The sequence below is a fragment of the Papio anubis genome, chromosome 19 (genome assembly GCF_008728515.1).
Source record: "Papio anubis isolate 15944 chromosome 19, Panubis1.0, whole genome shotgun sequence".
Taxonomy (NCBI): domain Eukaryota; kingdom Metazoa; phylum Chordata; class Mammalia; order Primates; family Cercopithecidae; genus Papio; species Papio anubis.
The window spans coordinates 9225454-9242772 of NC_044994.1; the positions used below are offsets into that span (position 1 = coordinate 9225454).

At 38.3% G+C, this 17319-nt stretch overlaps 1 protein-coding gene and 1 long non-coding RNA gene across 6 annotated transcripts in view; one reads left to right on the top strand and one right to left on the bottom strand.

Moving 5' to 3' along the window:
* Positions 1-17319, top strand: part of LOC116271505 (disks large-associated protein 1-like) — a 658479-nt gene that overhangs the window by 453723 nt on the left and 187437 nt on the right. For 3 of the 4 annotated variants that reach the window (XM_031658928.1, XM_031658929.1, XM_031658930.1), the window contains one exon: positions 3636-3721. The gene's annotated coding sequence lies outside the window, so the exon portion shown is untranslated. Of the gene's footprint in view, positions 1-3479; positions 3722-17319 lie in introns of those variants that run through there. The other variant, XM_031658931.1, reaches the window with a different exon arrangement.
* Positions 1102-15645, bottom strand: LOC116271506. 2 transcript variants are annotated; one of them, XR_004180130.1, is made up of 5 exons: positions 15072-15645; positions 12894-13022; positions 12527-12635; positions 1227-1368; positions 1102-1136 (listed from the first exon to the last, which is right to left on the bottom strand). It is a non-coding gene; the product is annotated as an uncharacterized LOC116271506 (long non-coding RNA). The 2 variants fall into 2 exon arrangements; XR_004180129.1 differs by lacking the exons at positions 1102-1136; positions 1227-1368 and having other exon boundaries at positions 12522-12635; positions 15072-15641.

The window sequence follows — 17319 nt, forward strand, 5'->3', positions numbered from 1 at the left end:
GCCTGATACAAGACACGACAGGTTTCTGTACAGAGCCTTTGCTAAGCCTTCCTGCTTGGATTCAAAGATAATAACTCTATGGCATACAAATACCTTGCAAAAATAGGTATTTTTGTTTATACCTGAAAAAATATAACTAGATATGCAGTTTTACAAAGAGATGGCAAGTTGATATTTATTTTATAGAAGAACTGGACGTAATAACTTTGTTGTTACTTGGGGGGGGGGTGTATTTATTTATTTATTTATTTATTTATTTATTTATTTATAGGGTTTGGTTCTATTTGGGGCATCAGGCATCCACTGAGGATCTTGGCATGTTATCTCCTATGGATGGGGAGGGAGGGGCTACTGTATGTCATAAAGTTCAGTGGAAAAATCCCAGTGGGGAGGAGTCCAGACAGAGGAAACAGCCAAGCAGGATTTGTTAGTGACTGATTCCAGTTTTAAAAAATAGTTTATGTGATAATTAAGCAAATGAATAGTCATATTTTCTAAATGTGGGTTTTTAGCTTGCCATTGACAGAAAACGAAGCTGCAAAAAGGGGAACCACTCTTACATGCAAAATAATAGAAAGAAAACTCAAGATTACCTAAAAATACAGACAGGTTGAGTTCCTGAGTGAATGCTGACTAGCTTCCACAGTGTTTGTGCAATAAGTATTTATAAATCCTTGAGATAAATCACCACTAAATGACCAGATAGCAAGCCAATACACACACACACACACACACACACATTTCCCTTTTGAGAAAACTTTAGGGTTTTATTCTGAGGCCTCACAGCAGTGAAATGGTTTATTTATTTATTTATTTTTATTTTTATTATTTGTTTTTTTGGGACAGAGCCTTGTTCTGTCGCCCAGGCTGGAGTGCAGTGACACAATCTCGGCTCACTGCAAACTCCGCCTCTTGTGTTCAAGTGATTCTCCTGCCTCAGCCCACCCCCCCTCCCGCCCCCCAGTAGCTGGGATTACAGGCGCCCGCCACCACGCCCAGCTAACTTTTGTATTTTTTAGCAGAGACGGGATTTTGCCATGTTGGTCAGGCTAGTCTTGAACTCCTGACCTCAGGTGATCTGCTAGCCTTCGCCTCCCAGAGTGCTAGGATTACAGGCATGAGCCACCGCACCCGGCCTGCAATGAAATGATTTTAAGAAAATAACAAAACAGCACAAGGGGAAACGTGGGGGTTGGAACCCAAATGCTCCCTTAAGGGTTACTCACTTTTCAGCCACTCTTCAGTCCTTGACCTTTCAACCCTTCCAGTCAGCATCTCCTGGAGCTGCCCCGGGAGCACGAAGCCCTGCCTCTGTCCTAGGCTTCAAAGTCCATGATTATTCCCAGGGAGTCTTTTCGAAATATCTGACTATGATGAAGATATATATATGTGTTACCAGGGTTATTCTTGTATTGAGTGCTTAGCATGGGCCAGGTGCTACATTGATAGTTTTAACCTGTGTTATCCCATTCACTCCTCACTACAGCCCTATTTCTATACAATTATTGTGTTTCTTATTCAGTGAAACATTGCACTTCATAGAACACTGCATTATTCCATGAAGTATCTGGGTGCAGTGGCTCACACCTGTAATCCCAGCACTTTAGTAGGCCGGGGTAGGAGGATAACTTGAGGCCAGGAGTGCAACATCAGCCTGGAGAGCAGAGTGAGAACTTGTATCTACAGAAAAAGTTTAAAAATTAGCCAGGTATGGTGCTAGTTCCCTGTAGTCTCAGCTATTTGAGAGGGTGAGGTAGGACGATCACTTGAACACTGGGGGTCAAGGATGCAGTAAGCTGTGATTGTGCCACTGCACTCCAGCCTGGGCAACAGAGCAAGACCCTGTCTCAAAAAAAAAAAAAAAAAAGCCAGAGGTTGGGTAGGGAACAGAGGCACTAATTTTTCCAGGGACATGTAACTCAAAAGGGTTGATAAGTTAGACTGCTTGTGATAACTATGATTAACACTCCTCCAACTGTGATTGCAAAAATTCAACCAGGTGAAGTTCCACAGCTGGAGTAGCACTCTTAGAGTGACTTCCGTTCTTATCAAGAAACAAGTAACTTTATACTGGTTGGTGAGGAAAGAGTGGTAGTTTTCTTGGGGACAAGGAAAAGAGAGTATTAATGAAGAAATGAGAAATGAAATGGTGCTTCCCATGGAGAGAAGAGAATGCTGGAATTTCAAGTGCTTCTTGGAGTTTTTCTAAGAGAAAACTGGAACAACTCATTTTCTGTTCTTTCAAACACAATTTAGCCCTGCCCTGGCCCTAAAAGACAAACAGAATGCAGGAGCTTTGCTAGTCTCCCATGGTTGCTCTTTTCCCTGTAATCAAAATGACAAGAGAAGAATACTTGATAAAATGAAGATGTGGCAAGAACTTATGTCCATCATTAGGCATTAAAGATGGGGTAAAAGGAACTAATACTTACAGAAAGCTGAGTAGGGTAGCATTTCTTGGCCTCAGTGCTGTCATGGTCTAGTGGAATGGACAGAGTGGCACAGGGATACCAATGTAATCAGTAAAAGTGAAGTACAAACAACTAGACTCACAGAGGAATGAGTAATTGTCTCTTATCTGGAAGCCCAAGGAAAGCACCATTTAGAGATTACATATGAACCAAGCCCTCTACAAAAGGGTTCCTGGGCATCTGTGTCAAAAACAGACAGATTTAAAAAATTACCACTGCATTTGATGCAGAACCAAGGTTGAGAACTACTGGAAGAGGTTAGAGAGTGAGAAACTGGATTTTGAAGCTGTAGCTTTTAGGCTCCCTGAGACCATGGAGCACTTGATTGCTGTGTGCCAGGTGTGATGGAGAAGGCTCCTATCAGAGCAGCTGCAATAGGGATGGGAAGGAAGACGCTAAAGACACAGGTGCACTTGACGGGAGGGACAGGAGGGAGAGGATGCAAAAGGGGACCCACTAAACTGTGAACTCCCAAGGGTGGGCACTGACCTATCTCTCCATCCCAGAGTGCCCAGTATGTGACTCACACAACATGCCAGCAGTATAGATACTTGTTGAATAAATAATTGAACTGGGTAACTATATTTTAAAAATTTGGAAAACTGGGCAGCTGGGGAATAGAGTATCACTAAAACACAACAAAGAAATTCAGAAGGAAAAATGTTTAGAGAAAAAAAGTGAATTCAGTCTTAGACTTTTTCGGTTTAAGTAATTAAACATAACAATTCGGCCGGGCGCGGTGGCTCACGCCTGTAATCCCAGCACTTTGGGAGGCCGAGGCGGGCGGATCACAAGGTCAGGAGATCGAGACCACGGTGAAACCTCGTCTCTACTAAAAATACAAAAAATTAACCGGGCGCGGTTGTGGGCGCCTGTAGTCCCAGCTACTCGGGAGGCTGAGGCAGGAGAATGGCGGGAACCCGGGAGGCGGAGCTTGCAGTGAGCTGAGATCCGGCCACTGCACTCCAGCCTGGGCAACAGAGCGAGACTCCGTCTCAAAAAAAAAAAAATAACAATTCAAAGATTCAAACATCTGAGAAGTCTGTCTAATATACAAAAGAAAATCAAGTCATAGGGCCCTCCTAAATTCCAATATTTTGTCACCCCCTCCTATTTCATTTGTATGTGACCAGGAGACTAAAATATGCATTATGCTCCCAACAGGCTAAATCTATTCTGGGATCCACTGAATGCCACTAGCGGGTCTGCTCGAGAGAATTCCTGATTGAATGACAACGGCACTAAGAAAGGTAAGTCATGGTTGGGAAGCGTCAGGGAAGAATGGAGCCCAGATATCCTAAATTAAAATATAAAAGGCTAACGTTATTGGGCATGTACAGCTAAATTTCCAACATCCCACTACGCCTCCCAAATCCAGCACATTCCACCTAACACACACACACACACACACACACACATCCCTCTGAGGCAATCAATGGGCCCAAACTGACTTTTTATGGAACCATAATATAGAAAGAAATGCCCATGCCAAAAATGTCAATGCCCAATAATTTATCAGAAATCAATGCTCTATTCTATGTCCCCAAGCTCAACACTAATATTGTAACCTCTTAAATGTGCCTTGTTGTCTGCAGCTTGAATTCCTTTGTGGTTTCACATACGTTATTTGGATGAAGGCTGAAACTCTCACACACTGGTTGTTATAGACTGTGCAGCTGAAATTAGTAGAATAGAGACGCACTCTGGTGATTCACTATTTTACCTCTTCTGACTCATAATTTCTCTCTTTTGTTTTTTCACATTATTGATCAGTGAATATTCTAGTAGTGTAATTCATCTGTATTTCAAGGCTAAAAATAGAACAGTAACCTTGACTGGAGAAAGGGGCTGAATAATCTTAACATCCAGGTGTGAAGAACAGGTTAATTTGGAAGAGAAAGGGGAAGAAGGGGCTCCCCGGGAGAGCAGGAGGAAGGCAGAGGGCCTTGGGAGTGGCTGTTCCCCGAGCGGTTCGGTATTTATACCATGTGCTGTGTCATATCCAGGAAACAGGAAAAGAAAAGCAATCATTGGGAAAAATATTAATACCATAGAGAGGAGAACTGTGTTTCAATTACCTCAATTCCTATGATCCTTCATTAGTAATGGAAGATACATTATCCACAATAGAGAAAACATAAGCGCCTCAGAAATATAAAGTTGTCTATTTCTCTGAAGTCAGAATGACAACATTTTTGCTTATAGCAGAAATGCCTACTAACTTACAAATGAACCATCTGTAAGAATTATTTGTTTAATTATGTGACCCTCGGTTACTAATATGCCCTGGACACTGTAGCTTCTGTGGATTCCTCCGAAATTATCCTGAATATTATAATCTGCTAAGCTCTTACATCACACACCAAGACTCAAGTCAGACCATCAGTTCTTTGACACTTGTTTGTCTTCAAATCATCTTACCAAATACCTGACCATCTTCCTTCCTTAGAGCCTGAGGCTGTACCAGTCCTGGCATTCATATAGACCATTAATATACCCACACAGTGCCTTTATTTTTCTGTGCACAAATGAAGATAAACACACTTATGAAATTAGCAGTTTATGACCATTTCCAGCATCCAGTTGCTGCTCCCTATCTCTTACATCCCCCTGCCCAGCCCCTCTGCCTTCCTGTATTCTCTCCCTCTATTAAAACAATCACAGATCTGATGTCATCAGTTTTTCTTTGATGGAGACACTTTCACCCCAAATGCCACCTCTTTCAAACTTTCCCATTCAATACCTTTTATCTCTACCTGTAAAATGAAAGTCTTTGTTCTCTGTTTAGAGTTGAAAGAATTTCTTAGCTACACATTAAGCAGGAATAACTATAAATGCTTTCAAGATAAATCGTTAGCTTTCAAAAAAAAAAAAAGAGATAATATTAAGCACCTGAAAAAGAAGATGGGTCCAAAAAGAAATTACATCCTTGGGCTCCTGCCTTCTTTTCTCTCTTTTCTCCTATCCCTTAAATCTCAGTCAGTCAATTCCCAGTCCTGTGCCTAAGGATGTCCAGGTGATCTGGACCCAGGGCCAATTCCATGGCACCCTGCCCGTCTCTACCCAGAGCAGAGGATCCAACTACAGCCCTGAGGAGTTCCATTAGAACCAACTGGGAAGCTTTTATCAAACTATTGTTTCCTCCCAGTATATTCCCCCATCATTTTAATATGTTCCCACAGGGGTCATGGTTCTCTAAGACTTCTCTTATACCACCCTGATGAAGACTCAGGGCTCAAAGCCTGTTAGGGGAGGAAAGGAAGGAGTGATGTTTGTGGCTGTTCCGTGGCCTAGTAATCACACAGGAGCACTTCAGATGGACGATGCACATTCAGTTGGCCTTGTATCAGCATCCAGAAGACTCAAGACAGTGGCAACAAAGAGACACGCAGAGACTCTTCACAGACTGGGAAGGGGAGAGAGATAGTGACCTGGCAGTGTAGAAAGACATCAATAGATCCCTGAACTATGGGCATATTCTCTATTGAGGTCTCAAGTATTAATATGCATGGACATCAATATGACCACGCTGATTAAATAATAGTTGACCCCGAAATAATGTGGAGTTTAGGGGAACCAACCCCAAAGGGTCACAGTCATCGTGTTTAATTTTTCACTCTCCAGAAACTTAACTACTAATAATCTACTATTGACTGGAAACCTTACCAATAACATCGTCATTGAACGCGTATATTGTATGTTATATGTAATATGTATCACACATTGTATTCTTACCATAAAGTTAGCTAGAAGAAAAAAAGTATGATTAAGAAAATCATAAGGAAGAGAAAACATATTTCATTAAGTGGAAGTGGAGTGGGTCATGATAAAGGTCTTTATCCATATCCTCACGTTGAGTAGGCTGAGGAGGAGGAAGAGATGGGTCTGGTCTTGCTGTCTCAGGGTGGGGGCAGCGGGGGAGAGGCAGAAGAAAATCCACTTGTGAATGGACCCGTGCAGTTCAAACCTGTATTCTTCAAAGGTCAAATGTATAGCACATCAGAAAACCTGTTAACATAGACAGGCAGGTAGATGCTTACTAACAAAGTACAACAGAAGACAACTAAAAGTTTGGTTGCTTAAAGTAATTAGGAAAGTGGTGGCAAGGTGGCATAATTTTTCCATCTCTCCAACCACCCCATGGAAACAGAGCAACTAAGATAACAAAAGCAAAACCTCCCAGACAACATCTCCAATAAAGCAGTGGGAAAACATACCCATATAAATATCCCTCCCTGTAAATCCCTCCAAATATGTGTGGGTTGGAATAAACTACTGGTGAGATTAAGACCTGTATAGTGTCTTCAACACATCAGAGGAAATTAAAAGAGGACAAAGGGACTTCTGATGGCCCCAAGAGGCAGAGAAACAAAAACAGTTCACAAGTACTCACTGTAAGGCTTGGAGGGCCACTCTGGGAAGGGCAGCTGAAACCCCTAAGTCCTGCTGCCTCCAACTTGTGGGTGAACACAAGAGAATCAGCTTGTGTTGGAGCAGCCTGTGCCCCATGGACCCTAAAGGGACCCGTAATAGCCATCTCCTCCACAGCAAAACCCCACATTGAGGAGAAACTACTGGCATAGAATCTAAATTGAGCAGGAAATAGACAAATAGTAGCAAAGTAGGCAAAAGAAAGAAGACGCAGATACAAGTGGAGGGAGGAGCAAAGAGCCAACAGATACCAGATATATATTTGTAAACACATCCAAAAATAACAGAAAAGGCAGCTCTAAATCTCTAGGGCTAGGAAGCTATCCTGGTTCACTCTTCTCTTCTAAGAGTACAAGAAAACTCATCACACTTAAACATTAAAAAAGAAAAAAATGGCCATCGCATCTATCATAAAGAAAAATGGATTGAGGAATGTAATGTCTCTGCAGACAATAAAAGCATGCCAGAAAGATCTGCAAACAAAACAGAAGAAAATGTAGCCTCATATTTTAAATCAAGCTGAAAAAAAAGATAGCAACTTTTAAAGAACAGCATAACCCAGAATTTTAAGAACTCAAAAAGAAGCTAATTTGAAAAAACAAAGACTTGAAAAGGAGTTTATAGAAATAGAAAAATATTAGAGTTGAAGGAAAAACTTATTTCGAAATTTTAAACTAGACTAGAAGAAACAAAATAGTGAATGAACACCACAGAAAGTTCCTTAAGAAAAATAGAAAAGGAAAGAATGAATATTTTTAAAATAAAAAGATTTTAAAATATATATGAAAAAGGCATAGACAGTAGGAATAGGGGAACCAAAGAACATGAAATAGAAGTTCCTAAAAAAGAAAATCAATGTAATGAAAGAAGAAATATTATCAATTATAATTCTTTTCTGCTTTTCTGACCTGAAAATATACTTGCCCAACATTTGAAAGGACATACCTGGTGAAATTGGCCCAGAATGGGCCACATATAAACACAGTCTAGTAAAATTATTGACCCAGAATGGGCCACATATAAACATAGTATGGTAAAACTATTGACCTTTAAATAAAAAGAAAAAAGGTTTTTTTTTGGCACTAATTAAAAGGTCAGTATCCCTTATAAGAGAAAGAAAATCAGATTGTCATCAGACTTTTTGACAATGCTTTATGCCAGAAGAAATGGTATAAAATATTTAAGAAATATTAAGGAAAGCAGATGTGAGCTAAAGATTTTATACCCAGCAACACTGATCTTTAAATACCATGGTCACAATTCTTAATAAACATACAAGAACTCAGGGAGTAATGTTCCTATGAGCCTTTCCTGGGGAATTTATGGAAACCAAGCCTCAGAAAACCAATATGACTAAAGAGACATCGACAATAGAACTGGCAGTGAACATTAAGTAGACATTTTTGTGTAACTCATAATGTCTGTAGTTTACAAGGGAGAGAGTATAAAATGTGATGGCCATTTTCCCTATATACAATTAACTGTCAAAAATCAGGAGGGGCATAAATTGGAAAGAGAATATAAAAAGTAGAATAAGCTCTGTGATTGCCTCAAGGATATCAATGGAGAATAAAAACATACCTGTTGAAAATAGATGCCAGGGAACAGGGGAGAAGGTGAAGAAGGGATTATTAGCTAATTTCAATTTTATTCATAGTAGGATGGGGGGAAAAAGTAAAAATGGGACTAAAGGTATTATTTACAGGTATTAATAAAATTCTAGATTATATAAAGATGTTAATAAAGGGCTCAGAACAAAATACCACAAACATTTCTAAATACAAAAAGAGTCTGGGTGCAGTGGTTCACACCTGTAATCCCAGCTTTTTGAGAGGCCGAGGTGGGAGGATTGCTTGAGCTCAGGAGTTCAAGACCAACCTGGGCAACCAAGTGAGAACCCTGTTCCCTACAAAAAATTTTAAAAAGTAGCCAGGCACAGTGGCATGTGCCTGTAGTCTCAGCTGTTTAGGAGGCTGAGGCGGGACAATCCCTTGATCCCAGAAATTTGAGGTTGCAATGGGCTATATTGGTGCCACTGCACTTCAGCCTAGATGACAGAGTGAGACCCTGTCTCAAGAAAACCCACAGAACAGAAAGATAGGCGTGCGAGAGAGAACACATGCACACAAGCAAATAATGTAGGCAGGTGCTTTTCAGACTCTGTAAGAAGGACTACTTTTTTCCCCCAATAATTTGTAAGCGACACTTGTAATATACAAAATCATATACTTGAATTTAGTGGCAATATCAAATTACTTTAAATGTTTCTAAATGTGTTTTGTTGTTGTTGTTGTTTTTACTGTTTATTCACAAGTCATCATAGCTTGGTAGCAAACAGTTCATGGAGCAGCCTTGATATCCACCACATAGGAAAAGGGTGGAAATGTAAGGCAATAAAGATAGAGGTAGTCACGGGTATGGAGATGTGAATATGTTTGCATGCTTGTATGGATGGAAATACGTGTAACATATGTGACAAAGGTGATGCCAAGCATTTGGATCCTAAAAATACATTTACTGATTACATTTACATTTATAAAAAGATTTCCAGATTACCTAACAAAGCAAAATCCAACACTCCAGGTTATATACATATAAACTTTTAATAATAATGTATATGTTTCAGGTGGAGAAAAGTCTGTATAGTATGCTACCAATTATCTAACAAAGGAGATAGGGGATAAAAAATACAAATATATATCAATTTTGTATAATTTGTCTACAAATTATGTACAAATATATACTAACGGACATATAAATCACAGCATTTAAAGATAAAATATTTAAAGGTAAAGAAAGGAAATAAGATTGAGGAGACAGGGAGAAAAACTAGACTTGTTTTGTAAATTTGACTTTAGAGTCATGGAAAGCTTTGCGTTATTATAAAGCAAAATTAAATTTAAAATAAAGTGATTCCTAAACATCAAAAGTAAAATAAAACTATTGAGCCTGTCTATCCAGTAGGTGGCAGAACAGCACCTAAGGGACTATTCCAAGTGACTGTAAAACACAGTAATTTGACTGTTTTAGCGGAATCTTATCATAAGGACAAAAACAACTGCAAAGTATCTTAAGCTGACTTTTGCAATCATTTTGCTAGTGGTAGTCTTATATTTATTCGACTGTTACACGTGTGTATTATGAATACAGCAAATGAATAATTGTATTCATGTCAATAAAATTTGAAATTTGACAGGGAAAAGGACACTGTAAAAAAAAGTCCTCCACTTGAATTTGAATAGGAAACATTATCATGAACTCATGATGAATATTATCTTATTAAAATACATGTTCTCTAGCTTTGTTCTCTGAAAAGACAGAACATGCTCAACCTTTCACACACAGATAATGTTCTCTACATACCATTTTCCACTAAAAGGAATCAAAGGCTCCCTGAAGAAATAGATGATTACAGGTCTATGGAAGGAAGTGTACAAGATGGACCTGGAATATCATAAACTGCTTTGTTGATATCAGAACTCTGCAATTAAGTTAACTCTGCAATGAACTGAAACACATCAAATATTAAAATTCATGAATTCCTAATGATACTGTTAAAATAAAATAGTATTGATCATCCTTGGAAAATGCAAGGAAACCAAAATCGTTATTTTAAAAAACTAGCAAATAAAAGGAAGAGATCAACCATTTTTTCTAACTTCCCTATGCATATTATTCCAAGTAACCAAGTAGTTGATGAGATGTTTCTCTTGATAGAAGTATTCCATCTAATAAATGAAGAAGGAATTTTAAAATTCTAGTATCGCCATTTTGGAACCTTTAATGAATTATTGGGTGTAGACAATGATAATCAATGACTGCCAACATCACAAAAAGGCCACCAGACATATGCTTCTGTGTGGAGGTACACACCACTACCTATCGGGTATTTTGGCCAAAAATTGAACCTCAATCTGATGATGTCCCTGGGTCTACTGTATTCAATACTAGTCCCACGTGGCTACTGAGCATTTGAAATGTGAGTAGGCCAAATTGAGATGTTCTGTACATGTAAAATACAAACCAGATAGCGAAAACTTTATATGAAAAAACAGTAACCTATCTCAATAATTTTTAATATTGACTACATACATAATATTTTTGACATATTGGGTTAAATAAAATTGTATTATTAAAATTAATTTTAATTGTTATTTTTTCTTTTTTAAATGTGTATTATAAAATTTAAAATTATATTTGTGGCTCATATTTCTATTGTATGGTGTTGTTCTTAATTCTAACTACAACTTACAGGAAATACGCTGGACAGAGGAACATGTTAAATGACACCAGAAGGATAGAAACAGTAAAACCCAGGCTTTAGAAACCTCTGCAACTTATATTTCTAATCCGTTTTAATGGTGGGGTCAAAGTTACTAAAAATTTATAAACATGAGCACTGTAATTAATGTGTAATGTAGTCCTAAACATCAGTATCTGCAAAATCATAGATTTGATATCTCAGTTTCATTTTCACTATTGCTCAGATAATGCATAACAATAAAAAGCCTATATATTTGCATTGGCTAAAGTAATTTATCACCAGTGGTATATGAACTGCACCATGGAAAACAGATAGATTTTCAATTTTTAATAATCTGAAAACTTAATTCTCTCAGTTTGTTCAGATAGATAAATACATAGTTATGATTTCTATACTATTAGAAAACTTTTATTTTTTTAACCAATTAATTTTAATAATATATTTTGTTTGACATAATAGATCTAAATATCAATTTCAACATGTACTAAATATAACAATTATTAATGAGAAATATGACTTTCCTTTGGCTTTGTATGAAACATTTGAAATGTGGTATACATTTTTCACTTACAGCACTTGCAATTCAAATGCTATATTTTTATTAGGAATATTTAATCTAAGTAGATATCTTAAAATTTACATTTGAAAAAAATAGATTCAGATACCTAAGTTGTTACAAACATACTTAAAAGTTTTCAATGACTGATTTGAGTATCAGTTTTAAAATTTAAATCAACGGAGTTAATTAAAATGAAATGAAAATTTAGAAACTCAATTTCTTAGTCACACTGGCCACATTTCAAGTAGAAAGCCTTTGTTTTAAATTCACTTTGTCCTAAAGCTGCAAGTAGAATTTCTACATCTTATCAGAATGGACTTGTTTAAAATATTTTTCAATTAAAACATGATACCAAACCACTTAGATATGTAAAATTTTAAAATTCTCCCTTTTCTCTCTTCCATCTTTACTATTTTCCCCAAATTTGAGATCAAATTAATAAATATATTTAGAATGTTTCTAACTTTAAAAGTTAAGTACTGAATTAGGCTTACTCAGACTTCACTTTTAATACAGTATTTCTTACATGTCTAACATAATAGGTGCCCAAAAATATTAGGTAATTTGTCTCCGTTTATTAGATCAGGAATTATTTCATAGTATCTAAACTTTTTACTTTTGCCTTTACCCATTTATGAAAAAAATATCATTCCAGCTTAGCATGCTTTAATATCTTATTGGGATAAATAAATAAGATTAAATAAATAATTTACAGAAAGATATCTTACATTCTCTATAGCAAAACACTGATAAATACAGTGTGTGTATATTGAAAGTAAATCTTGTGGTTTTTTTACTCACGTTGCACCAGAGCGAGAGAACACTAGGGGGCAGTGTTGTTAGAGCAGAACTCTCATGAGGCTTGGAAAGGAGCGCTCAAATCACCAGCAGCTAGTGCGATAAACGGGGTCTAATAGCAAGAAAAGAATGCGTTCATTTAACTTTACTTTGTGAAGTTATATGGACCATATGCATATTATTCACAAGGTCTTGGAAGAGACGCTTTGTTCAAACCCTGAGCCCATAAGCTTAGGGACAAGCTCTTCCTGGAAAGGTCTTTCTTATGGAATTTTCTGTCCCAAAGAAGATACAAAAGAGTAGAGCATTGCCAGAAAGTAACAATTCATAAATAGTAACCCCAAGTGCCAGTATAATATTTAGTTCCTACCTCATTTTAACCTTTCGTTGTATCCACCATTCCTTTTATTTTCTTCTACTCACCCAGGCTTCTTTGCAGCACATTTTAAGGATATTCTGAGAGCATCGTAGCTCTCACTCCATTTCAACTCAGTGAATTCTAAGGCAACAAAAGCGTATTAAGTAATTAATCCATAATGCCAGCCACTACCTGAAAGGATAAGGCCAAAGCTAAAAAAAAAAAAAAAAAATCAAAAGCTAGGAAAACTTATTTACATTTTCTGAAATTACATAGTTGTTGTCTATTTTAATGGCATGAGTAGTGACTTTATGCTACATTTTGCAAAAAGTATTGAGCATAATCTATAGATACTTAATATATGATGAGGTAAACATTTATACCTCAGACTGGAACCAGGCAGACAGCTAAGTTCTCTTGCTTTTTAAATATGCAACGAATTTTCTAATAGTCAAGTAACAAATCCATTTTTCTTTCTCTTTTAGAAAATTAGAATCTATATGTATTAAAGAGCTGTGCTCCAAATTGTGAGTCTGGCCTACTTAAATTTGAATAAATCATTCTAGAGAGTTGACATGATTTAGTTTTGAATAATTCTTGAAGTCTTTTTGGACTTTGTAATTGAGCAGCTGGTGGTTCTGATGATTTTAAAAGTCCATGATTAATATAATTAATCCTAGTTGGTTTTTAGTCATCTCTTCAGATCTTTTGTACCTGGAATTTCTATAACCTATTTGCTTGAAATTGTATAAATAATAAATGGTTTGCCCTCCTCTATATCGTGGCAAGCATCCAGGTTTCTGCAACTCAAAGTTTCAGCTCCTCTCAGCTTCCTTCAGGTTTGAGATCTTTTTAGCCCCACTCTATCAGTCAGAATCCCATGAAAGAGAATCTCATTAAGAGGGCTGAGGTGAACTTAAAGTAGGGTCTGTTTACAGAGTAGGGAACAGGGTTAAGAAAATACAGCCAGAGAGGCTGAGGTACCCAGAGATAAGCACAGTGGGAAGCCCTCACCACTGTAGGCCTGAAGAGTCAGACAAGGGGAAAGAAGGGGGTCCCCAAGTCTGTGGGCACTAGAGCTGTGGACAGGCTGCCATCACAGAGGAGCAGATTGCTGCTGAAACACCAGCACAGGGAGGAAGTGGCACAGAAGGACCCAGAGCTGTCTCCCCCACCCTCAGTACCCCCATCCAGGCCCTTGCCTGGACCACCTGGAGCAAGGCAGGGAAGAGCCAAGCCTTGGGGATGGTGGCCTAGGAAAGGGAGGGTCACAGGCCACTGAACGTTCTCTCTTAATTAACAGCGTTTTACGCTTCGAGGGGGTCTCTGTGGTTCTTCTCGCCTTTTCTTTTTACTTCACTCACCACATTCTTACCAAACCAAAGGGAAAACAACAGTGGAGGGAAAGTCTTACACACGTCGGGCTTTTAGACAGAAGCTTTTTTTCCTCATCTCATATATCTTGTCTTTTGTTTGGTTCAAAAGGAATCATTTTCTGCTCTATAAAAATCTAAAACTTTGTCTTCTCAACATCTCGCTATGATAAGCTTTTAAGTGGGTCTTTTTAAGCCCACTTAGAAGATGCTGCACCCTGATTTTGTTGCTGCACCCTGATTTGGGGAAGCTTAGTCAGTGATCCCATGAGAAGGGAACCTGTGAGAGATTCATTCTCTCCTGAATCGCTTAGGAGGCCCCATTAAAGCCCCTACTAAACTCGTCATCCCCAGCCTGGACCATGTTTGGTCAATTTCCAGTTTTTCCTTTCCTTGCAATAACCCACTTGAAATTCCATCACGGAAAATAAATAATTCAAATGTAAAACGTGTTGTCACTTTTATAAAATATTGGTCTCCTTGTCCCACCCTCACCCCCTCCCTTTCTCCCCTTCCTGATTTTTACTGAAAGGAGGAAAGACAAGGAAATCTCAACGGTTTCATTCTCAGCACACATTCTAAGTCTGTCATTAAATGACCGCGGATTTTGTCACATACATATGGACAAAACTCTGTAAGAAAGCAATTGATTAAAGCCAATGAGCATTTGCTGCGCTGAAATGGAATCAGTGAATACAAATTTATTCTGTTTCTTTTCTTTTTTCTAAGAGTCCTCTCCATTATTCAAAAGAAGCCTGTCTTATCTTGTTTCCAAACTCCTTTTCCCTTTCTTTCCCCTGTGCTGTTGATTTCCTACCTTCTTCCCACTTGAGTCGCCGGTACAAGAGGGGGGTTCCTGCTTGGGTACCCACATCAGTAGATTTTGTCTCCTCATCTGCTTGTCTTCTGAAGATGAATCGTTGGCAGAACTGGAAAAAAAAAAATCATGGAATGGCTTTTTTACATTTCTGCCAGGGGGAGGCTATTTTGTAATCTTTTTGCAGCCTTCCTGTGCACAACCCAATCCCAAGCTGACTTGATTATCTCCTTAACTGTTTAGAGCAAAATTTAAAACTGGCTTTTGTTACCTGCCCCAGGAGCAGATGCAACGTTGCTGAGTTGTCTTGTGAATTGCCAGGGTTCCTTTTCTTTTACAGACAGATCTGAAAGGTCTTCCAGGGACCTCCTGTTAGCTAAATAGTCTTGATGGTTATTACAGAGAAGTTGTAATTCTTTTTGAAAGTATTTATGCACTCATCCATGCCAATATTTACAGTTCAGTTGATTTTTCCAGGTTGTATAAGTTGCTAACAATGAAACTCCATTTATTTATTTATTTATTTATTTATTTAGAGACTGGCTCTGTCACCAGGCTGGAGTACAGTCGCATAATCATGGCTCACTGCAGCCTCTGCCTCTCAGGCTCAAGTGATCCTCCCGCCTTAGCCTCCCCAGTAGCTGAGACTACAGTTGTGCACCACCACACCTGGCTAATTTTTGTAATTTTTGTAGAAAACAGATTTCACCGTGTTGCTCAGGCTGGTCTGGAACTCCTGGACTCAAGCATTCCACCCACCTCAGCCTCCCAAAGTGTTGGGATTACAGGCATAAACCACGGTACCCAGCTGAGACTCCATTTAAATTGGTGGCTTTCATGTGAATTATTAATTTTGATAAAGAGAAGAGAAAAGCTGATAGATCAGTGTTTAACAATCATTTTATGAACTAAGTTCAAAAGAACAACTAGGGCCTTCAGACTTCCCTACTTTATAAAGTAATGGCTTGGCCAAGGATGTTCCAAACAAGAAATCTTTTCAAATTGTGATTTAAATCATTAAAATAGGGAGACCAAGATGAGTAAACCAATATAATGAGGCAGACTAAGTAGGAGATTTTTAATGAACATTTTCAAAGCACAGGGAAAGAAGCCACAAAGAGTAAAAGGATTTTTCTGTGCATACTGTCTTATTAATCTAGATTTATCTTGTTTATTGTGGAACTATGTGATTGGGTTAGCCATCAGGGGAGAGAAGTACTCTGTGATGTAAAAGCTCAGTCTCCGGAGATAAAAATCTCTTCAATTTGCCATTTTTCAAAATATCACAAAGAAATCCATTTTTCCATGGTCTTCAATAAAGAAAGCGTGTCAAGGCAAGACACATGTACAAAAAAGAAGTCAACATGGCTAGTGACAATGGGATAAGTAACAGCTACACTTAAATATTCTATATGTAATTTAGTTTTCTTTTTGTGTGGAAAAGGGTAGGACAAGATATGAGATTCCTGGTATGGAGAGTGAGCGAGATATTAACATATTAAAGCAGGAATGTCTGAAACATGCATTGTGTATTTTCTGCTGTCTCAGCCCAAATCAGGCATCGCTCTGGGGAGAAGGGAGAAGGATAATACCAACCAAAAAGTATCTCTGTGATTCTTCAGGCTGCTTGGGCAGTCAGCCTCCAGAAGAGACCTCACTCAACTTTGGGTCATCCAGGCACACTGGCCACTTACCACCTCTGTGATATTATTTCAAGGACACCAACCCCCAGGTTCCCACCACTGCCACTGGCCAATATCTGAAATTCCCCTGACAGAGCTTCCTCATTAACATAAGGCTTTGACTCCAGGCATAAACCAACCATGTCTCTTACCCTTTTCCTTGAATTCTATCCCCCCAACCCAAAATACAGACAGGAGATGAACAAATACAAATATATAAGAATTCTATTTAATTCTAATCATTTCAATATTTATTGAAAAAGTCTGAGCAAGACATCAAGAAACTGAAACTGTAAAATCTCAGAATGGGCTGGTGCTTTAGAGATACAAGAAATGAGGTCTTTTGTTTTTTAACTTCAAGTCAAGACTGACAAGTTAACGTCTGTTTTGGGGATCATTAAGACAAAATAGTTGAAGTCTTGGATGGATAGTTAATGCTGCATAAAGCTCATCTGGTCAAGCTACACATCCTGTTTGGATTCATCTGTCATCCCTGATGAGTTATCATACAATGACTGTGTGGATACAGCCTCAGTGTGGATCGCTCAGTGGACAGGAAGGCTTCC